Source organism: Phoxinus phoxinus (assembly GCF_949152265.1).
Source record: "Phoxinus phoxinus genome assembly, chromosome: 19".
NCBI classification, from domain to species: Eukaryota; Metazoa; Chordata; class Actinopteri; order Cypriniformes; family Leuciscidae; genus Phoxinus; species Phoxinus phoxinus.
Genome location: NC_136894.1, coordinates 6,503,122 through 6,528,056, shown reverse-complemented (window position 1 = coordinate 6,528,056; position 24,935 = coordinate 6,503,122). Strand labels below are relative to the sequence as shown.

Sequence of the window (24,935 nt, the reverse complement as noted above, 5' to 3'; positions counted from 1 at the left end):
GGACATCTTAGCAAATATTTAAAAGCTAACGCTGATGAATTGCCATTGTTAATAGCTTCCAGTCTGTCACATTCCCTGCACAGAGTCTGTGAAGAAGTGGAGAACAGTGATGAATGAATTCATTTATTTCCAATCTTTCTGCTGACGTGCATTTCTGGCTTTGTGATGCCTGAATTGTATGTCTCAAGTCCGAGATTTGATCTTCCACTGGGTTGGGTGCAGAAAATTATGTTTATCTTTGTGAAAATTAGGTTTTTGAAAAATAAAAAAATACTGATTTTATCCTTGTGCTTGCTGCTGGAACTTGGGTGTATTCAGTGTGGAAAGAGTAAAATTAATAAATCGCTACTTTGTTGCTTAAATTGCCTGCTTATGATTGCAACACAGCGGGAGGTCATTTTGCAGGCAGTTTCTTTGAATTCAAGATTTGATTGCTTTAGATTTTTTGTGTGTTCACCCTGTCAGACCATTTTTCACAATCATCTTAACCACAATAAAATGCAGGAAATGGAACACGCGTCAGCTGGGGCAAGAAAGTACTGCAATTTGGCCTCTGTGGATGTGACTGGATTTTGATTGGCAGGTAGCATAGATTTGGCAACAAATGTGTTTCTGACAAATAAGCTTGCATTAATAAAAATACAGCTTATCTTTTGGAAAACAATTGGAAAATGTGTGACTTTTATGTGTGATATCCAAGTTTGCAAAGAGTCTGAACTTGAAACAGCAAGGAAGATTGTATACTTGTCTTGTAGGAAGTGAGGAAATAAAAGAAAAGGTAAGAAAGATTCATTGAGGAGCCCAGCCTGTAGCAGTTTTACAATGGCTGGCTGTATTTTATCAGCTATCAATGTATGTGGCACAACAGCTTCATTGATTTTAATGGGAATGTTGCAGAACGCTGCACGCAGATAACCAGTACAACCTGGCCTGAACAGTTGAATGAAACAGTGTACAGTGTTATTTCTGTTATTTATAAATCAAATGGGGTACAGGCAGTATACAGCTAGCACCGGAGAACAAATCAGTAAATATTTGTCAGTTCCGTACGCCACTGGACCCCACACTGTGCGCTTGCAGTGTAGACAAACTAGAACATTATAATGGGAGCGTTAGTTTGTCACATCACATCACTAGCAGTGCCACACTTGTACATGCACACTTCAGTGTCTATGTTTCTTATTATTCTCTCATATGGAGAATACTGATTAAATGGTGTGACGATGAGATGCAGTTATTATATCGTCACCTGATCCGTGTGATGAGCGCAAGGTACAATTTTCTTTTATGGTTATTATTTCTACACCCACACGATAAAGCAGTGTATATTTCAGGAGGTTTAATTGTTTTTGTCATTCGTTATGTTGTTTTGGTAAGAGTGCATCTACGGGGAATGAAGACGTTGTTGTGTATGTTCGGTGATAGGTGCACATATCAACGAATATCACAAAACGCTTAATTTGCCAATTTGTTTTTTTGAGTTTTCATGATATAACGACATTACACATTTGTTTGTTTTGTCCAGTTACTATTCTGCTGGGAATTTAGAGTATTTAAGCCAGATCTTCTCAGCCTTTGGGGAGGAAGAGGGTCAGTGAGTTAAGCTGAGGTTGCGTTTGTGCTGTTTGAAGCAAATTTACTTTGTTCTTTGTTAGAAAAAGTGTGCGCTCAGTAAAGCGTTTGTAAATATTATTATTTTTCCTTCCATTTTTTTTTCATCTTTATTCGTATTCACCGACTTGTAATTTGTACCCCAATTTTTAATTTTAAAAAATCACTCTCTTTGGATTATCCTGGTGTACGCCTATGCCTTCCTATCACCTCCCTTGGTCCCTAACGGCATGCGTTACGACAAATGGCCTGAAGAATTAGGCCCATGTATACTTTTGCCTTATACAGCAGTCCATTGGGGGAAAGTGGAGCACCTCTATGTGTAAGACTTGAAACATCTCCAGTGCATGATTTAATTAGCCTAACCTAATCTCCACTATATCTGGCATGGGTGTGCATGATATTGTCCAATTCCTGTAATACACTACATTACTAAATGTATGTAGACACTCACTTCTAATTAACAGGTTTGGTTATTCCAGTAAGAGGTTTTGAAGATAAATCCTCAACATGCACAAGGGGAACTTTTGTTATGGATGCGCACATAATGTGCTGCATATTTGAGAAGTATGAGCACATGGTCATGATTATCATCTCACATCAACAAATTTTTGCACACAGGGGTTATGTGAATGGATCCTGAGTATTGCCGTTCTGTGAAAATCTGCTCTCACGTGTGCCTGAGATCAAAGTAGCTCTGTTGATGCATATTAATGCGGGCCTTTTTGTCAGGACTGAGCTCTACAGACTTCAGCAAAGTGGCCTAAAATTGCAACATAATTGGGCCATCTATGAGTTTGAGGCTTAACCCTTTAGGCGCCAGAGTTGTTTTCCTAAAACGTTCGATTTTGACATCTTAATTTGAAAAGGCTATATCTTAAAAGTGATAAAAGATAGAGACTTTCTGTAAATTAGAGAAATATTAAGGATGACCCAAAGTTTATGTAGGGATTACATTTTCCCATCTAATTTGCATATTATGACGTCATATGGTGCGGCTATCTTGGATTATAGAATTTTCATGAAAAGTCACAAGTTTAAATGATAAAATGCAGCACTTCTTTCCTCCAAAATGTCCCTCACCTTCTGTATGCTATATTGCACAATACTGAATGCTCAGGTAAATAGTAAGTAGTAAACAAACTGTGTAAATCATTACTAATAAATGGTAGAAACAAACCGAATGCAGGTAACGTTAGTGGTTGGCCTTTTGCTGTAAAGATTTTCCATTTACTAAATACAGTAGGCACTCTGATTATATATATATATATATATATATATATATATATATATATATATATATAACATATATATATTATTCATATGACACACAAACACAAGTAGACAAGACCTGTTTAGTTGCCCCGTGTCACACCGCCTCTGCTCCTGCTACGAGCAGCGCGGGCGCGGCCAGATCTGCCTCACGCGCGCGCCGAGTGCGCATAGCTCGGACTACTGTCATTGTCAGCACTGCGCGGCAAAGATGTACCGGGAGAAGCGCGAGCTGCACCATTTCGCGGCAAAGATGTACCGGGAGAAGCGCGAGCTGCACCATTTCGCGGCAAAGATGTACCCGGAGAAGCGCGAGCTGCACCATTTCGCGGCAAAGATGTACCGGGAGAAGCGCGAGCTGCACCATTTCGCGGCAAAGATGTAACGTTACCGGGAGAAGCGCGATCGTCATTTTCAAAAGGCAAATATTCCCCTTCAGAGTCAGAATCGGCGAATAACATTTGCAACACATCCTCACGATACAAGTTTTTATTAGCCATTTGATGATTTTCTCTCACAAATCTCACAATTTACTCAGACGCTCTGAACTGAACTGCTTCCGCATCAATGACACGAGCGCTCACTTGCTCTGCTGTTTTCTCCAATACTTTGAATAGGAACATGACGTAATTTTGGTCTTGAATCAAAGTATTACATGTCTGCCATCTAGTGGTAGGGAATACAAACGAGATATTACACCATATTAGGATCTACAGCCTGTTTTATTAAGTATGACGTCTTGTCGCAATTTTGCGACTTTGGCGCTTAGAGGGTTAACATCAATTCCCTATCTCCCTGAAGACTACCCATCTCTCTGTCTTTCTTTACAACCACTCTTAAGAGTTAATTTGGCATTACACCTCTGTTTTGGTATGTACAGGGTCATTTTAATTGTTTGCTTTGCAAATTAAATATTATTATTTTTTTGCTTTGCTTTGTTTATCTGACTGTCACTTTGAATGATTTCAATTGAAAGTGCATCACTGTTTTATTCAGACACAGCGGTAAGCCTGATGTTCAGAGATGTATTCAGAGCTGCTACAATGAATTTGATGGAAAATTGCAGGTTTCTGTTAATCATCCTTGTGTGTTTACGTCATGGCCATAAAACTACTTCAAAACAAAACGTTCTTTATCTATGTGTAGGACTTTTTTCTTAATATTAGTTACTCTTGTTGCACCATGTCAAATTTGTATGGAAGCTTATAGCTTCCGCCAAAGAATAAAAAAATTGCGACTTTTTATCTCACAATTCTTACAAGTTTATTTTTTCTCATAATTGCGAGTGTATGTCTCGTAATTCTGTAAAAAAATAAAAAAATAAAAAAGTCAGAAGTACAAGTTAAAAAATTGCACGTTCATATCTCACATTTTTGGGTTTATAACTCATAATTCTGACTTTTTCCATCAGAATTGTGAGAAATACATTTGCAATTGTGTTTTTTCATTGTTTTATTCCATGGCAGAAACAAGTTTCAATAGATCATTATAAATTGCTGACCTGGGCACACAACTTATTTGAATTCTTTAGTAATACATTGTATATCTATAAAATGATATAGAGAGACACATACTGTATATGAGTGACACTGTTCTGTTTATTGACCCAGCAGTGAAGAAGTGAGATATGCAGTAGTTTATGTATTGTGCTGTACTGTATGGAGATTTGGCTGATTCTAGGAATTCGGTGAGCACAGCAAAACTAGGCATGATAGATACGGGAAAGAAATTCAGATTCACAGACTGAGAAAATGGAGTGAGAGGTGAGATCGACACAGAACGGGACAGTGTAGGACAGTCTGGACTTGTTCCTGTCCACTGTTCGATGAAGAGGTGTTTAATGAGAACTCGGGGAGAGAAAAAGAGACAGCAAGGGTGTGAAGGAGACAGCAAACCTGAAATTGAATGTGAAGTGTAAGGTAGAATGAGAGAGGAGTTTGGAATATAAAACTGGTTGTGCATTAAATATTAATTTTCCTCAGGTTTGGAAGAGCAGTGCGTTTCTCTCCAAAGCACATCGAAACACTCAGCAAAGGGGTATAAACCCAAGGGGAAATGTATATAGCTCACACCCATAAACCAGACAACACACACACACACACACACACACACCGAAAGAGAACAAATTAAACCGATTTTCTCTAATGAACTGCCATCCACAAGCATGAACATTTAAATCAGGACACACCTGCGTCCACAGGCTGAACACACTCATGCATCACATTCATATATGCAAAGTACCTCACATGCTTTCTTCTCTCAAACTCATAATATTACATCACGGTAAGATCTTTAGCCAGTGGAGCAGAACTCTGCATCTGAGTGTGTGCTCACATGTGCTCCGAATATATGCACATTCCCCAGCTGTATAAGCACAAACAGCTTTTTCTTTTTCAATTTACCACTGTATCCTCACACTTCAATAATGCATGTCTTCAGAGAGAAACAGAATAAACAGTATGCTGTGCCTCTGTTTCATCCTTTAACAATTTGTTTCATTTACAGTGAAATGATTTGGCCTTTGGTTTTGGAAACGCTTCAACCCTTTTATAAGGCTTGTGAAAATATTTTTTGTTCACGTCATAATAAAAAACGTTTATTACACTTTTGTTACGCACATAGTCATTTATTCATCTTGAACTTGAAATCATACGATAAAATGATTTCACACATACATACAGATTAATACTTTTATACAGGAAGGACAAATTAAATTGTATTCAGAGTAACAGTAAAATAAATTCAATGTTACAAAAGATCATGCAAATAAATGCTGTGTTTTATCTTTCTATTCATCAAAAAAAGAATAAATGATTTTTAAGCAGCACATCAGCATATTAGAGTAATTTCTGAGGGATTGTGTGACACTGAAGAGTGGAATAATGGCTGCTTAAATTCAAAACTGTATTAAAATTAACAGTTATTTTAAATTGTAACAATATTTTGCAATATTACTGTTATATACTATATATATATATATATATAATATAAAATATATGCAGCCTTGGTCAGCATAAGAGACTTCTTTCAAAAACATTTGGAAAAAAATGACCGGCCCCAAACTTTTCAATGGCTGTGTGCATGTGTATATATGAAACCAATGGAGGATATATTTCATGATTTTGTGTGAAAACAGCTTGTCACATAATGCTTTTCTGCTGGTCGTCAACATGTTTGCCTTGAAATTAATTTTGGATTGAGTTATTTTTTGGCTTTCAAAACTGTTCAGCTGATTAAGTCAAGGACAATTTTTGCAACATGTGTATTTCAATTTATGGCTCTTGTTATTGTATTCACCAATGGTGACTGACTGTTGTAAAATTGATGTCAAGGTTATTATATGATTGGCTTATAATGTGCACCTAATCCAAACTGAGATTATTACATTTTCTCAAATTATACAGATGCGGAGATTACCATCTCTTCCTGAAATGAAAGAATCTCTAGTACCAGAAAAAAACTTAATTGACTCCTTTATCTCCTATAATGTAGTGATGAATCATTTCCACACAGGTTTGTCTTTTACCACAAAATCCACCTTTTGCTGAAAGATGAAAGATTAAGAAGGTCATGGGCAGGTTGAATCAAATATCACATCCCGGATGAACAATAACAGTTCCCAACCCCGGTGTCATCACCCCAACTCTCTAGTTCCCATCTATTGCCTGTGCAATGTGATATGTAATTCAACCAGAGCCATTCACTTTTATAATAAAAGATGGCCTATAGCAGCCCCAGTGTGGGTCAAGAAGATTGTCTGGCCCACATTAAATAGAAATCTGCTTTAATGTCATACATGAGGTGATATGGGAGATGACTTGAGCTGCATATGTCAGAAAGGTTCTTCTCCTGCAGGTTCTTCATTAGCATAATAATAATGTTTTATGTATATATTTATACAAGGTGAATTGGATGATGGTTGGCTGTGTATTTGCTGCCAAGCCTGTGGTAATGGTAATGAAGGACCTGTAGGAGAAGAACCACCCAAAATGAGCCAAGAAAATATATCCCCCACACCATTACACCAGCAGCAGCAGCAGCCTGAACTGTTGACATAATGGATCCATGCTTTCATGTTTTTATGCCAATTTCTGACCCTACCATCTGAATGTTCCAGTAGAAATCAAGAGTCCAATCTTCTACTGTCGAAGAACTAAAAAGCTTGATTCTGTGATTAGTGACTGATAATCTGTCTTTATGGATTTTGATGTATATCTTGTATCATTGTCTTAATCACAGTTTTATCCTAAACCTCAATCTAATTCTTTTATTAAAAATCTAAATTATGTATTTATTGACTAAAGAACTTTTAGGAATCTTTGGAATATCCTTGTGCATTTGAAGGTTGAATGCAACCGAAGCTTTTTTGAGAAGCCATCCAGATGATTCATTGGCATGTACAGTAGGTGATGTCTTGTTGTACCATATACTTTGATGCAACCAGCTAATTCAGTTAGGTTGTCCCAACAAAGTGGATGATCAATCCGGAAGACAAGTTTAGAGAGGGTGCTAACTGGCTGATTGCAAAGAAGCAGTATTATTAAAATCAATGTATGCATGCCACAACAATATAAGTACTCAAAGAAATCTTAATATGTCGGGGGGTACTGCATACTGTACGTACTGGCAGTGTTGGGGAAAGTTACTTTTCAAAGTAATGTGTTACAGCAAAAATGTGTCACTCCCTAAAAAGTTGCTAATGGTGTTACTTTTTATTTACTATTTATTTTTTATAAGTAATGCAGATAAATTGTTGTACATTTTAAAGTAATGTGTTACTTTACCAGTTACTTAAAAAGTTATCTGATTATGTAACTTGTGTTACTTGTAATGCGTTACCTCCCAAAAGAAAGTAAAGTGTATGATGGGCCATTAAGCTAGCCAGCTGTGCTCCCATTTTTATCTACAGAAACTAACTGAAAGTTAGTTGTTCAAGTCCCACCGTGTACTATATAGTGTATTCTCATAATACTGAATGTTGAACATGAACATGGTTCATTGTGTTGTGCAATGGAGTCAGCACTTCACCCATTTCCCCCTGCTCAGCCTTCTGGGAAATCCCTATAGGTTAGCTGACCCCTAATTAAAAATCCTGCAGCTACTCATTAGTTCCTCGCTGCTCTGTGAAACGAAAGCGAGTCGAAACGGAGCAGAACTATTGATCACATTAGCATACAAAGCCGCTGCGGCAGGTGACCCGAACTGATCGCTTCTCCCCGGCAGCCGCGGTCCTGCAGGTGTACGACCTACCTTGAGCTCCATGAATACTACATTATTATGGGCACCTGTGTCATTTCTGCATTGGCTGTGGGTAAATGATGAAAGGACGGTGGTAATACTCAGAAGTACACTGGCTTTTGGTGTCTGACGGGGACTATTTGGCCTCCCCGTTCTCTCAATTCTTTCTCTCTTGTGTTAGAGAAGCACTAAATGATTGTCATTCCTAAAGCAGAGCAGTGTATTATTTTTATGATTTTGTTTTGCTTTATTATATTACATATTTTCACTGAAAAACAAGACTAAACTACAGATACAAAACACTTTTGTTGTGATATTTCCTTCTGTAATCATAACTTACATGATTACAAACACACATCTCAATGACTTACAGAACAGGTCTGCTGTACATTTAATGCACAGCCGTATTTCAAGTCTAGGTTGTTTACCAATGGGACAGATAAATGTCAATGTCTTTATGAAACTGAGACTAGGTAAATGGTTCTGTGCTATTTATTGTTTCTCATTACCCAAAAGGATCCGCTGATCGGCTAAATAGAATAAGGGAAGTACCAGTAGCTGTATTTAAAGCTGAGGCTATAAAAGATTAGAAGTCATCAGTAGATGTGCGCGGTTTGTGAACCGTGGAATCTGGAAGCGAGAGAGGAATGAGAAAGGGAGAAGTTTGTCCTTTATCAAATTCTGCAAGTTAAGGACACTCTGTATGGAGAACTGGCTAAATGTTCGAGGTCAGAAGCAAGAAGGGCAGAAAGTCACTATGAGAAACAAATCCTTGTGCCAAATTTGGTCAAAAATAATCAGGAAAAACTAGACGAATAAGATGTTAATACAACATTAATGATGCAAAATACTGGCTCTTACGAACACTCAAGGGGACACAAGTGTTTCCTCAATTGGCTGCAAAGCCCTGTGCACAGACACACACTGACATCTCAACGCAGAGCCAGCCTCTACACAAACACGCGCACAAGCACATGAATACTTAATTGTTTTCCTGGAGTTTTGAGTTTATAATCATATTTAGAGTGAACTTGGTGGCAGCAAAAATGTCTGTGGTGACCTATATTCTCTGATTCCTTTTTGGAACAATGGAGAAGTTGTGTTCTAATTATTCTGGCTCCAGCTGCATTCACAAATCAATGAGAGGAGTTTAGAGTCTAGCTGTTAAAAGTTTTACTTCACTTCACGCCTTTTGTGATATTAGGGTCAAATTTTCCCATTTTCCCCATTAAAAAGGAACAAATTTGTGATTAGAGTACAATGGACCTAAAGTCCCACTGTAGTTAATGCTTTTATCCTTTAAAACTCAACTTTGATCCCCAAAATGACATAATTAAATCTTTCTTGTGAAAAACAATTCTTCATGCCTTAAAATAGCTTAAATGTAACTCTACACCCTTGCTTTATTTAGTATACGCAGAGCACCAGCACAGAGATCCACTCAATAAACTTTACTCACCACGCAATGGTATCGCTCTTTACAACGCCAGGACACATAACGGTAACTAATATGATTAGCCTTTTGCTTGACTAAGTTATCAAACAGCAAATGATGTGTTGCAAATGTTACACAAACCATGTTCCTGTTTACCATCTCAAAATTAGACAGTTGCCATCTAAAAATCCAACTCGATCTGACGGCAAATTAGAAGTATTTTACGAACCAGATTTTTCATATCAACAGAAAAATATACCGGGATAAACTGTGTGCGTGTGCGTGTGCGTGTGCGTGTGCGTGTGCGTGTGCGTGTGCGTGTGTGTGTGTGTGTGTGTGTGTGTGTGTGTGTGTGTGTGTGTGTGTGTGTGTTTTACATTTTTGGGAGAGATAAACCCATGAATGTCATACTCATAGTAGTCAATGAACACTAAATTGGGTTAAGATAATGTGTTTTAACATATCCTCACCTTTGATGTAGTATTTATAGCATATTCATTTTCAAAAATGTACCAGAAATGCCCTGCAGATTATAGTAGGGTTAAAGCTAGATTTTTTTTTCTTCTGTCATCATCTCTTTACTGATAAAATGTGATCCATCTATTGTATGGTACTTCTTATATTGCTGAGCCTTTGGTATGTTGCCCGAAACAGAGGGATTGTATCAAACCAATCAAAACGATGATTGTAAACCTCAAAATTTGGTTTCAATGCAAACACTGTAATGAGGGTACACAGTGAGCTTGAGGTTCCCTCTAGACTGTCTTGCGTAGTCTCAGCTTTAACCCATCACACATTCCCCAAACCGATATCTTGAAGATATCCATAGCCAATCAAACCCATGCCAGCTTCTTTTTCCTTTTGCTGTCTATTTCTTTTCCAACCCAGAAGACTTCACAGGCTGATTATCTTTCATGTGGGAGAAAGTTTTTGTTCTTTGGAACTAGAAGCGGGACACATTACATCCTTGCCACATTATATTGCCATGTTAGCTTGGAAATGCTTTCAGTGAACAGTGTTTTCCCCTGACAGTGCATGAGTGAAATAAGATTGTAGGATAAAAAAAAATAATACAAACAAGCATGGCTGTTTAGTCATTTCATCTGCTTGTTTCTATCTCTCTCACGCTCCCTGTTTCTCTCTTTTTCTCTCTTCAGATCGCTGAGTGGAATCTGTGAGGGTTTGCAAACAACAGAAGTGTGTAGTGTGTGTCCATTGAAGAGACCGTTTCCCCTCTGCTGATAATGAAGCACCATTTCCAGATGAGGAGGCAGTGAGTATTTTATCTCTGACTGTAGCCACATGTGCATGGAGAGCCATTAATTCCCTTGGTTCACCGTGTGTCTTTGAAAGCTGTCCCTCTGCGCCTCGGTGCAAAGCCGCTCTCAATTTCAGTCTTCTATCAAGTGCCTGGCCAAGATTACACAAATGTCATTTTAATGCCCCCTAAAAACCTCACCTCAAAGGGTCCCGTGCTCTTTGAAACTGTTCTTTTCATTCCCACATGTTTGATGTGCACATTTTTAAAAAGCTGCTAGACATATTGTAAGGGTCCATATTTATGGCTTGGCGAGTTCGCTTTTTTTCTTCTTCCATATTTCCTTTTGAAACCGGACGTTTGGGCAGGGCATTATGAAGAGATTATGCCTTTTTTAATAGCCAGTAAATATCACATCTGTATACTATAATTTGCTCAATTCTAGTTGGTTGCAGGTGGTATTAGGGGGCGGGACATTCTTCTAGTGTGGATCTGATTGGACAAAAACGTGTGTAGTGCAGGATGAGTCATCAATATTTTAGATTTGTTTTGTTGGAAAACTGTAAAGTTTACATTAGTATATCGGCCAAAGGTTAATTGTATTACTAATTTGTTAATTATTAGTTTGTTTGTAATAAATGTTTGCTTCACATAACGAGCTCCATACAGAATGTATTACGTTTCTGACATTAAACTTGCCCAGATTGCTTGGGTAAGAGTCCCATGTAACACGAGTCACTATAAAAGAGAAGCTATAATAGCATGGTTGCTTCAGCCAATGCATTTGCTTTTGTTGGTTATAGGTTGGTGGTTTTCCAAAAATTATTTTCAGGTAATCAATATTTTATTTTATTTATTTATTATTCAATCACCAGACATTTAATTACAGCAATATGTACAACAACCAACGTAATAAAACATAGTCAGATTCACGTTCTTCTTATTCATCTGTTTAAAACTGAATACCACATTGTTTTATTTTAACAGTATTGCGAAACGTGCAATAAACAATGTAATATCAATTTGCAGAAATGTTGCCACAGGAATGTTTTTCCAATAAACCCAGGTTAAGCATATAAAGTATATTTAAAATGACATTCCTTATATATATTATATACACTGTAAGTATACTGTAAGTGGATGCTACATAGAGCAAGATACTAGAACAACATTGTGAGGTGTCATTTTGTGGTTGTCCATCAGGGAACATTGATGTTGACAAAGGATGTGCATTATTCAACCCTGACCTATCAGTTATTCATGATGCTGACGTAATGCCACAAGAGACCGCTGTTATGTTTGCTGAGAAGGGTCTTCAACTAAAGCTCATACCGAGTGATTTCAGTCCTGTGGTGCTTGAAGAGGTGTGATAAAGGTGTTCTTTATGGCTATCCTGGCTCAAAACCACAGTCGTATGGATAACAGCTGAGGATTTGGCTCCAGTGAGTTTGTAAATTGGCATTACGTGAGTAGCCAATGTTTGAAACAATTTGCCAAGCCACAAGGCTGCATACAGTACCATCATTTCTCTGAATTTACAATTTCATTGAGGGCAAATAACCAATAAAAAGATACAAGGAGATTAATATTTTGATCATTATGTGTGTAAATGTACCAGTATTGCTTTCACGTTACATCTCAAAGAAAAGTACAATTACAAATACACAGCATATGGAAACTGACAGATGCTTATCTGCTCTTGTCTTATTTCAATTATGCTTTTAAAGCTGAAATGTTTTTGTTAGATTTGTAACCTTCAGATTCATAGCCTTCAGACCCAGGGCCTCATCCACAAAACTGCATACATTTCATCATAAAAGATTGTGCATACTCACAAAAGTTTTCATAGAATATACTTTAGTGCTAAAAAGCACCAAAAACTAGGAAATAAAGGGATGATGAACATGGCCAGTGCTGATAAGAGAGATATTACACTTCATAAAGTATTTTCTTAATCAATATCTTTGTTTTTCAGTATTGCGTTTTGAGGGGAAAAAATATGTAAGCAAAATTGCATCTGATATTCAGGCTGTTTTTAGACAATAAATCTAGTGTAAGTGTATTATTCACCTCATGGAAATAGTTTTTACTTGTTTCAAGCATAAATCTAACCTAACTTATGCAGTTTTGCTTTATTATGTTTTTCACTTAAAAATAATGATTTAGATCACTAGTAGTTTCTACTGAGTGACTAGGCAACACTTGAGAAATTAGTGATGCATTTAATGACCATGTTCAGAGTAAAAAAGACAATTTATCTCCTCTCAGACATGTTAATGTTGTGATTAGTAATTAAGTGGTAATTATTTATAATTTGTCATAGTTTGTAGTTCTTAATGGGGTTTGTCTTATTCAGTAATTATTGATTACCTATAGGGACTATCTAAGTCCTATATTTGCTATTACTTATTAATCAATGAATCTTGTTTCCATATTCAATGGTAGTAGCCTATAGCTGATGTGTTAATAGTACTACTCAATTGTCCTGTATTACCTATTAATGACAAACCATTATTCTAAAGGGTTACCAAAATATGTATATCAGCCGGTTGACCATAATATAATTTCGAGAGCACTCAGGTAATCTGATCTCTCGATACTTGGCAGATCAGACCAAAGTTCGAGACATCATTGAGATTCAAGAGTAGATACATGTGGGATTACTGAGAAGTACAACATTTTCAGAAGTATCCTTATGATCTTGATGACATTTCACCTCATTCTCACTATGATAAATAATTGAGATATTAAAACTCATTTGTGATGTTTCTTCCCTGTGGGTCCTGAAAGTGATGCTTCGGTGTAAAAGTGCAAGCCTGAATTTTTTAAAAGGCATTTAACAGACAAGTTTGAGACACTGAACCTACATTATTCAGGTCTTTAATGTGTTTTTTGGCAGATGATTCTTTTATTTATATAACTTTTTTTATATGTATGATAACCATAATTTTTGCAAAACTCCAAAGACACACATATACATACACTCCACTGCAGTTTCCTGCTGAAATGACCACAAATGACAGTAAAACCCCAGCCACTTTTATTCCTTTTCACACAAATTATGATTACAGAGGTAGATAATCGATTAATAGTTGTATGTTTTTTTCAACCCGATCTCACGGCAATTCGTACAAATTTTATGTGGCTAATTCGTACCAATTCATACAACCTCACTCGTACTATTTTTTTTACAAGTTACCAAATTCGTATGAATTCGTACGAATGACCTACCCCTGACCCCGCCCCTAAACCTACCCATCACGTGGGTTTAGACAAATCGTACGAGTGAGGTTGTATGAATTCGTACGAATCAGCCACCTTTTAATGACTCGTACAAATTTGTACAAATTGGTCGTGAGATAGCGTTGTAGTTTTTACACTCAATAGTGCTATAACCTTTAGCGCCACTCACTGGACGTTTCATTTCCGAGCTGTCACGATACGGACAACAACCAATATAAAAAAACATTACTAATCTAAAAAACTAAATGCGTTTTTAGCACCACATTTCACTTTGAAAGGTGCAAGAATCAACATAATATCATTTTGCGTACATATCACTACAGGCACGTTTTTCCAATGAGTTTTTTTTTGGCTATGACGCTGTTTCCTGTGGCAGGAAGTTTGTCAAGTGCTCTCTTTGTTACAGATATTTTCCTCTACAAGAATAGCTAACCTGCTCGCACACACTCTCTCCAGTTTTTCTACAATCAAGTCTTTCTCCGTAAGAGCTCTTCATCAGTTTCAGCGTAGTTAATATGTTGTGTCTCTGTGGAAAGGCGTCTCATAGATGAGAGACTGTGTTCTTTTCGCCGTTCTCTGGGTCAATCAGATCACAAACAGGTCGATGGATCAGGTTTGAGTGAAGTTTTTGCTGTCATTACTCTCTCTTTCACAACTATGAAAGCGGCAACTACAGTTCATGCCATTTCATGTCCTCTGTTGCTTTTGTAATAAGCTACTTCCTATTCTTTGTATTTGGTAGAGGATAGAAATTGACCTCTGCTTGACCTGCAATGAGTAAATGATTCTCATTAGGTGACGTTATGGGTTCATTACTGAGAGCACACTCTGTCTCACCTCTGCTGTCGTCTCCATTGAACTGCATGTCATGGAGACCAGTCCCGAGGGATGCAGATAGATCTTTCACCCAGAGTAGAGAACACCATTCCCAATTTGTTGTTACACATTTCTGAGCCACACCTAGCTAAACTTTTGTCTTGTATATTAAAGTCTGGCCCACTCTGTTGAAGAACCAGAATGAGTTTCCATACTATCTGAGGCTGGTTTATGTTGGATAGGTGCTGCTCTTGATCTGAACCAGCTACCTTTGTGTTACCACTCCAGTTCCTTAACCACAAAGTGTTTTTTTCTTCTTCTTCTCCTTCTCATGAGCTCATGAAAATCAATTGAAACACTTTGCAGCTGGCTTTTCGAAAGAGATTCATCTATGGAGGTCAGGCTGCACTTTATAATGGTCATTTAACACCAGCACTCTGTTTAACAACAGCTTTATGATGTGCTTTTGACAGATATTGTATTGCTTATTTAAGAATATCAGGTTTCAATATTTTTTTTCCCCAAAGTTTACCTCCAAATACAAACAAACTGGCACCATGTTAACTGTTCAAATTAGTAAACAATTAAGTTCCTTTTGTTTTTAGACATTGGTTATTCTAATATTAGGATAATAAGAAATAATTATACACTCATTTATCACTCAATTATACACTTGCTGTAGTGGTCTGATTTGTAAATGTCTCTTATGCTACAAAAAGGAAAATAATCCAGCAACCAGGCCTCCTCAGGTTGTAATCTGAAAGCGAGCTGTTACTTTGAAATGTTGTTATACATTCAAAGCATTACACTGTGTAGCTGTTTGATGTTGACATGTTTAAACCAAGAGCAATAAGCCTATGAGTCTCCTAATATATGAGGAAAAACTTGGAAAATTGCTGATACACACACACACACACACACACACACACACACACACACACACACACACACACACACACACACACACACACACACACACACACACACACACACTCACTCACTCACTCTCACTCCTTCTGTTCTGAATCCATCTTATTTGCCATTTCATAATTACGTCTTTGCTAAAGTTTCAAACATTCAAACATCCAAGTCAGTGTAAGATCAACTGCACAAATTATTAAGACGTTATCAGCCAGACTGCAATTATATGAACCCGCTTACACATACTTATGTAAACACTTTTTGTTGGCTGAATTGTGTTAGTTTTGCAATTTCGGTAGTGCATGCTGAAAAAAATAAAGCTGTTAATACATGAAAGAGTTTAAAGTATTAATCTTGTCAAACATAGTCTGTGAATTTAATTTTTCTGCCCATTTCCTCAGCTCATACAATCATGGTGCCATTGTGCTTATGAAAGAAAGCCAGTATATTTAGATACATTTCATACATTATGTGTAATTGAACCTTTTCAGAAACTTTCCACTTTGTTGCACTGCAGGTATGAATTTCTTTGTATGCTACACTGCAATACAGCATTGAATGTGTGTGTGCGCAGTCAGAAGTTAATGTTAAATTGGTGTACTCCAATTGTTATGGCTGTACACGGGTATTTGTAACCTAAATTATCGTAGTGCAGTGTCTTATTTTTGTTTGTGTATTGACTGCTGCTGGCACCTCAGAGAATTATACCGACCAAGTAAATTATGAATAAAAGCATGTGCTGTGAAGTACTACTGTATGAACGTTAGAAGCATTGTGGTTTAGTCTTTCTACTGGTCCAGGAGACTTTGGTTGGTGATAGTTGAAGGTGATATTCAAGTTGATTTCAAACAGCTTCTGGATGATACGCAGCTTCAGATGTGAAATGTGTACATTGGTCAAAATCTACAGTGAATCCTCAAGAATCCTGTAAAAACAGAACTTGGTCAATTATTTAAACTACACTACCATTCAAAAGTTTGGTCGGTAAGATTTTTTTAAATGTTTTTGAAAGAAGTCTCTCACCAAGGCTGCATTCATTTGATCAAAAACTACAGTGAAAACTATGGAAGCTTGTTAATAAAAGAAATGAAAAAGGTAATTGCAACTTTTCATCTCACAATCTTGACTTTTTTTTCTTGCAATAGCGAGTTTACATCTCACAATTCTGACTTTTTTTCCTCAGAATTCCCTGAAATAAACTCACAATTCTGACTTCTTTTTCTCAGAATTGCGTGATATAAACTCGTTATTGGCGAGTTAGGTCAATAGGCGGAGAGTAGATGGTCTTTTATGGCTGTTCGAACACATTTCGAACCACATGAGCGTTTACACTATACGAGAGCAATCTGGTTGAATGCTTTTACGACTACCTCTGGAAATGGTTGAAAGTGGACAAGCTCAAAATGTTTTAGACCCCTTTTTACTCCTGTTGTTTAGCATCGTCCACTTGTGATCCAATCAACCAAAGCACATCTTAATACCAGGTGTAAACAGGGCCTTGGTTCAGGTGTTTGAGCCTGTGTTAATGAGCTGATGATATAAATCATGTGTGCTAATTCTGCTCTTCAGACAACTCTGTTTATTTCAATAAACTGAATCCAATCACGCATAATTCAGTGTTTCACCTCATCTTCATGTGGATCATGCTGAGTCATCCAAAGAAAACATCAGGCTGATGAGTCCATGATGCAGGAGAACCACTCATAAGGCTAATAAGAGTTGCCTCTGTAATTGCTCTTCCTCTTAAGACTTTGACATCTAATGTTGCAATACATACAGGATGGTGTATGGTGTATGAAGTATGATGGATTGCCGCAGATGTTCGGTATCTTGGTTAACTGAGATCCTGGTGCTAAATCTTTCATGTGTTTTTGTTGCGTACTAAAAATTGGGGAAAGGTGAATGCATGTTCTCTTTCTTCCTCCTGCCTGAAAGGATCAGGCAGAGCAGAGTGTGGGGATAATCTTGAGATTGAGCGAAATCCAGAAATGGCAAATAGCCATAGACGAGCGAGCCAATTGGATCCAAGGGACGGGGATACGAAATGCAGTTGACAACACAAAAGTCTTTACAAAGACGGAAGGTAGTTATAAAGTTACTTGGGATGCAGGTGTGTGGTAACTATGGTGACCGTGATTAGAAGTCTACTGACTGACACATGTCTTGGGCTTCAATGCATAACCTTGAAGGAAAGGTCATGTGAGGTGTGACACATCACCTTGGTTACCAAGGTGAAAGAGAAAAGGCTGGATGGTTCCTAAGACAACTGACCTCAGACCCGATGACACATGTCCTAAATATGTATCATATGATGTATTATGGTTGGATTTAATATTCTATATTCTGTCTAATAATATCTGAGAACAACCAGACTTAATGCAAGACACACTGGGCAGCGAGAGTTAAGTTTGGCTATTGTTGTTGATTAAATAATAGTTGCACTGTTTTTAGTTTTTAGTTTTTTAGCAGGGACAATATCGGGAACTGTACTAAACTTGAGTGCTCGGCATTCAATCTTTGGCAAATACTAATAAGCCTCAAGTTCTGCATCATGCGATGACAACAGAAGATCAAATTGTTAGCATTGCAGACACTAGTCACGTACCAAAAAGATGTGCAATATAAATGACTGAAGCTGAAGCAGTTAATTAGCTAAAGAAGTTAATGATCTAAGTAGTTTTCATTTAAATGAAGGTGTTAAGCATTAATTGCATGCATTAAAAAGAGATGATGAACTAATGTTACTGGCTCACCTCAAGCTGCACAGGTCAGCAGGTGAGAGAGAGAGAGAGAGAGAGAGAGAGAGAGAGAGAGAGAGAGAGAGAGAGAGAGAGAGAGAGAGAGAGAGAGAGAGAGAGAGAGAGAGAGAGAGAGATAGAGAGAGAGAGAGTAAGCAGCAAATTAGATAATAATGTTCCTGATTTATTCCTTATATTATTTTGTGGTCATGCCATGATTAATACTTTAGATGTGCCAAATTAATTATTAATTAATATAATAATAATTGTTGTTGTTATTTTCAAAATTATAATAATCAGAAAGAGGGACAATTATCATTATCACAAACTATTTTCACTATTTTGACACAAAAACAAAAAACTAAATTAAAATAAATATGATGTGGCTATATATATTTAGTACTAAAGTGATTTTGAATAGGTACGTAGTTGATTTGGTGATTTTGAATTAATTAATTAATGTCGATATACAATGGTTAGCTACATACTGTTAAAACTAATCGTGGTGTTGATATATATATTAGACTCTATAGAACAATGGCAAGGAACAATAACTTGGTCGCGCTCCAAGAGCCCTCTAGTGGTCGGGAGAATTTCCGTTGTGTTGCGGCTTTATTTCGTTGTGTTGTGGTTTGTTTCCGTTGTGTTGTGGCTCATTTCTGTTGTGTTGTACATTTTCCGTTGTGTTGTGGCGCATTTCGGTTGTTTTGTAGATTCATTTTTGCTTTGTTTGCTTTTTAAATTTTGTTGTGTTGTGCACTACTGGGCCACCGTACAAAATGGCTAAACACTAAGTTTGTAATTGTCTTAAAGGAATAGTTCACCCAAAAAAATACAATTATGTCACCATTTACTCACCCTTAAGTTGTTCAAAACCTGTATAAGTTTATTTCTTCAGTTGAACACAAAATATATTTTGAAGAATGTTTGTAACCAGACAGTTGAAGACAGCGATTGACTTCCATCGTAGAAAAAATATATACAATGGAAGTCAAAGGGAACCGTGTGCTCCTTAGATAACACCAATATGATTTATGCCAGATTCTAAGACCCCATGTACACCTGGTACTAACATCCATTTCAAATCACAAGTGGATCAAGCTAAATACTGGCATAATTGTGTTTAAATATTAATGTGATTGGGTCACATGATGCTTTCAATAGTCGAGAACACATGTGACTGCACTGGAACCTTAATCCTGATGCGTCCCTAATGTGTGTAGTCATGAAATTGGAGAACTTTCTTTTAAAATCGGATCACTGGTCACAGAAGCTGCATTTGAGATGCGTTTTACAATGAGGAGTAAACAATGTATTGTTTCAGGTAACCACTTCTGGTTAGGCCTCATATGGTCTTAAGTAATGGTTTCATAATGTGTTATGTTACTCCTTTCATTCTGCGTCATTTTCCAAACAGATAATTCTCTTTCTCTAATGCTTTTCTCATATTAAATTCTGTGTGAGGTCTTACAGGTTGAGCGCATGAGCCACCACAGACTCATAGCAGTGTCATAATGTGTGTGTTTTTGGGGACATGACATCCCGCAGGCAGAATGGACACTTACAATGATGGGCGGTTAAAGGAATGCATTAGTAAAACTCAGTAATACTTGCCTGTACACTGAAGCCGTTTGGGACAAAGTGTTTCTTTTTGTGTCTTTTGTGCACGCACATTCTAGCAAGAAATCTTTCTTCTCGACATCCGTCTCTCATTAGCCACACACATTTGTCTGCGCTCTATGTAGGGGGTAGTGATTGATGTAGATAAGGTATCAGCTATCTGTTTCATACAGTGTAGTTGTTTGCTGTCTTAATGGGCTCATTTGTAACCTCATGAAGCAGACTGGAGGCATGAAGCTTAGATACATGGTAGACTGTAAATAAATCTGTCTAGGGAACAGTGGATCTCTCTGTCTGATGCTTCCTTGCTTATTCTTCCTCTTCTTTTTACTTCTAAAATCTTTTCACACTGCACTTAGCCTTGACATCTTTTTAAACCCCAGTTTAAGGCCACTAAAGTCACCATGAAATCAAAATGGACCATTTTTTTTAAAATTGGAATATTGCAGTAGTTATTATAAATGATTTTTCCTCGCACATCATTATTAGTTTTCTTTATTATTATTATTATTATTATTATGCCCCCCTGTAATCATTAACCCTCATGCACTGTTTGATTTCTGGTTACAGCCTGTGTGGTCTGGGTCAAATTGAATACAACTCCCCCAAAATCGCGCTATTAAAAAAACATACAATCAGGTACAAACTATTTTCTAGTTGTGCCAAGCTCTAAAATAATTTATCTGAAAGAAACTAAAATCTCACACATCAGGAAAAGTCACAGGGCCTTTGTGTTGTGGGCAATGAGCGTCCTTGCAATCAAAATGGTTGCAAGCCACTGGTTTAGAATGACACAAGGTTAATTATGTGAAGTGTGAAAAGTCTATTTATGTGCCTTTTTTTCTATTATGTGTTGGCGAACAAATGCAGAGAGAGGAGTAGAGACAGAGGGAGAAAGATGTCTTCAATGAAGATGCCTTTATTCAGGGTGAGTTGGGATGAGCTGATACAAGAGTATTGATTTTATTTCCTATCATCCCTTCAGCCTCGGCTTATCTGTGACAAGCAAAAGAGAAGCCTAGAAATTAGCCTTGCACATATTTTCTCCTTTTTTTTCAAACTTTCATTGATTTTCCAAGGAGAATAAATTTCATTCTAATATCCTCTAACCCTAAGATAAGCATTGATGATTTTGCAGGATTTTTTTGTCGAAAACACCAGCATTTCTGCAATTAAAAACTAAAAGCCTTATTTAGATTGCATAGGAGTTTAATTCCCTGACCGATGCTTGTACTTTCTTTATCACTCTCTTTGTTTCTCAAATGATTTATATATCACTTGATACTGATGTGTGGGCTTGTCTAGTCGTTGCTCCTCAACATCCATCTTCTCCTACATATCAACTGTAGTTCTTATTCTTTGTGTGTGTGTGTGTGTGTGTGTGTGTGTGTGTGTGTGTGTGTGTGTGTGTGTGTGTGAGCACATGAGACTTGTGAAAATCAAAGTTGTTAGGAGGCACTCAGATGTGAGATGTTGTGAACTGCTGAGCTCTAATCAAAGCGATCCATCATGTTAGGGGTAAGTGAACAGCACTCTTCAGTTTTCAATCCGGGGGGAGATTTCGGCTCACAGTTCTGCCACATTTGGGATATCAAACTTTGATGCTTGAATCTCCTATTCCAGCAAAAGCTGGTTTACAGCTGTTTTTTTTAGGTGGTGTCATAACACATTAATGGATGGTTGGTTAGACAATTTGCTCGAAATTTGCAAATGTGATGGTTTTAAGTAGGGTTCAGGGTTTTTCCTGGGTCACAAATAGTCTGCAGTGTTGGTGGACAAACACAGCCATCAAACACACAGTACAAAGTTACCCATGTGAACTGTCAATCCAGTGCTGACAATAGAACCAACATAAATGCAAAGAAAAAGTGTGGGTAACACTTTAGTTTTGGGGCCAATTCTCACTAGTTGCTTATTAGCTTGCATATTTCTATCATATTGGCTGTTTATTAGTACTTAAAAATGCTTTACTCTACATGACCATATTCTACATCCCTTAATCCCAATACCTAAACTTAACCACTACCCAACTATCAATAAGCAGTAAATTAGCAGTTTATTGAGGCAAAAGTCATAGTTAATAATACATATGTGTACACCAAACTAAAGTGACCACAGTTTGTGATATCAACTTATCATATTTATTCATGAAATTAAGAAATAATCACTGTGAGGACAGATCAGTGCTCTTAGATAAATGCAATTTTGTGAGACATTTGATTATAAATTCATTTTAGCTTTATCAGAAGTATTGAATTGCTGCATATGAAAGTGTTGCAAGCATCTATGGCTTCCTCGTGAGAGAAATAATGTTTAGATACTGTTTTAGATAAGGGACACAGTCAAAAACCACTGGATTATCCCTTCTAGCAAGCCCTTCGTCTGCGGTCCAGAAATCCCTCCAGCGTCACACACCCAACACTTCCCACAACCTACACAGATTTGTGCTATGCTAATATTTCCTCCATATTTCCCTAGTACCTATATGCTGACCAATGAAATGGCTAAAGTACACAGGAGAGCGAAGCTGATTACCACAGCATATCAGAATATTGCGACAAACACAGTCAATTGCTCACTAATTGCACCCTAAACCTCCACTGATAGCTGGAGATGCCCATTACCCCATGTGAGTGACATAATTATACACTGCAGTGAAGAATTACAGTTGGGACCGTCCAGAAGCAGTTCAATAATCTTGGATCACGATATCTTTGAGTCGAACCTTGTGACAGTCTTGGGATAAATTACAAAAATTGACTCCGGATGATAATTATCTGTCGATTGTGGATCTGTCTGATCTGTTAATAAGTCCTGCTTTGGATGTCCCTGTCGAATCCAAAGGGAAAAGAAGCTTAAAGAAAAGCAATTCCTAATTGCAACACGGTCTCAGCTCCGTCTCCTCGTCTCTCCACGTGCCTGTTGTTCAGTTAATCAGCGGTAGCACAGAGGAGCTCATTCAGCAAGAGTTATTCAGCCATCATGGCACAATCCCAAACCCACCGCACTAGACAACAATTAATGAATCACCCTGCCAAAATGTCACAAACAAAACAGGCACCAAATAGCATCCCAGTAAAAATGTAATGATGTGGAATGTTTTGGAGCTTTGTGTCATGATGACTGAACACGGAAACAGGGAGCAAGTGCGAACGCAAGGTTTATTCAGACAATACTCAAAGACAGTGCAAGCAGATGGTACAAGGTGATGCAGGGACTTCGATGGTCAGGATCCGTGGTGATGTGAAGTGAAGAGGTGGCGGTGAGAAGACAGACGAACTCCGACACGATGAACACGAAGACACAGGAACACAAGGCAGGAATCAAACACCGGAACACCAACACGAACGACATCAAACAACGATCTGACAAGGATGGAAGGAACAGCAGTGAGTATTTAAGGAGTGAGTGAGATAGCTTGCAGCTGGTGATGATGATGATCAGCTGGAGTGGATCAGGTGATGTCACACATACACGCCCACTTCCCACATGCGCTCACACCACAACATAAACACAAGACTAGAAGGAACAGAGCATGTGTCTACCGTGACAGTACCCCTCCTCCTAAGAACGCCTCCTGGCGTTCCCAGGCTCCTTTACCTGCCGATTGAAGTCATCGATAAGGGAGTGATCCATTATGTCTCTAGCAGGAACCCAACTTCTCTCCTCCGGACCGTAACCTTCCCAGTCCACCAAGTACTGAAATCCGCGTCCCCTCCGCCTAGAGTCCAGAATGCGATTAACCGAATATGTGGTCTCCCCATCTACGAGTCGCGGTGGGGGAGGAACCGGGACAGGCGGATTAATGTGAGAATGAAACACGGGTTTAATCTTAGACACATGAAAGGCGGAATGAACCCTCCTGTACGCGGGAGGTAATTTGAGGCGGACTGCCACTGGACTAATGATCTTAGTGACAGGGAACGGGCCAATGAATTTGGGTGCAAGTTTATTAGAGACGGAGCGCAAAGGAATGTTCTTAGTAGAAAGCCACACTTTTTGACCCACGACGTATATCGGAGGCTTAGACCTGTGGCGATCGGCCCTAGCCTTGGTGCGCGCCCCCACCTGGAGTAGAGTCTCACGGGCTCTAGTCCAGGTGCGGTGACACCTCTGGACGAAGGCGTGAGCAGAGGGGACCGCAACCTCGGATTCCAGACTGGGAAAAATAGGTGGCTGGTAACCTACACTACACTCAAACGGAGATAGGCCCGTGGCCGACACTGGTAACGTGTTGTGCGCGTACTCCACCATAGAAAGTTGTTGGCTCCATGAGGAAGGATTCTTAGATACCAAACATCGCAACACCCTCTCCAAATCTTGGTTGGCTCTCTCGGTCTGACCATTGCTCTGGGGGTGAAACCCAGACGAGAGACTAACAGTCGCCCCCAGAAGTCTACAAAACTCTTGCCAAAATTTGGACACAAACTGGGGTCCCCTGTCGGAAACCACGTCCGTCGGGAGGCCATGAAGCCGAAAGACGTGATCTACGACCGCAACCGCCGTCTCCTTAGCTGAGGGTAATTTGGGTAAGGGGATGAAATGGGCTGCCTTCGAGAACCGGTCCACCACAGTCAAAACGACCGTGTTCCCTTGAGAGGGTGGGAGGGCGGTGATAAAATCTAGAGCGATGTGGGACCAGGGTCTCGAAGGAACCGGCAGCGGCTGGAGTAACCCATCTGGAGGTCGATTAGAAGTCTTACCAGTGGCACAAACAGAGCAAGCCAAAACAAAATCGTGGATGTCGCAAGCCATACGGGGCCACCAGAATCGTTGCCTGACT

General features: G+C 38.4%; 1 protein-coding gene across 1 annotated transcript in view; it reads left to right on the top strand.

Annotated features, from left to right (window-relative positions):
• Nucleotides 1-24,935, top strand: part of dlgap3 (discs, large homolog-associated protein 3) — a 164,114-nt gene that overhangs the window by 82,572 nt on the left and 56,607 nt on the right. Inside the window, exon 2 of the mRNA XM_079589852.1 lies at nucleotides 10,714-10,829. The gene's annotated coding sequence lies outside the window, so the exon portion shown is untranslated. The remainder of the gene's footprint in view (nucleotides 1-10,713; nucleotides 10,830-24,935) is intronic.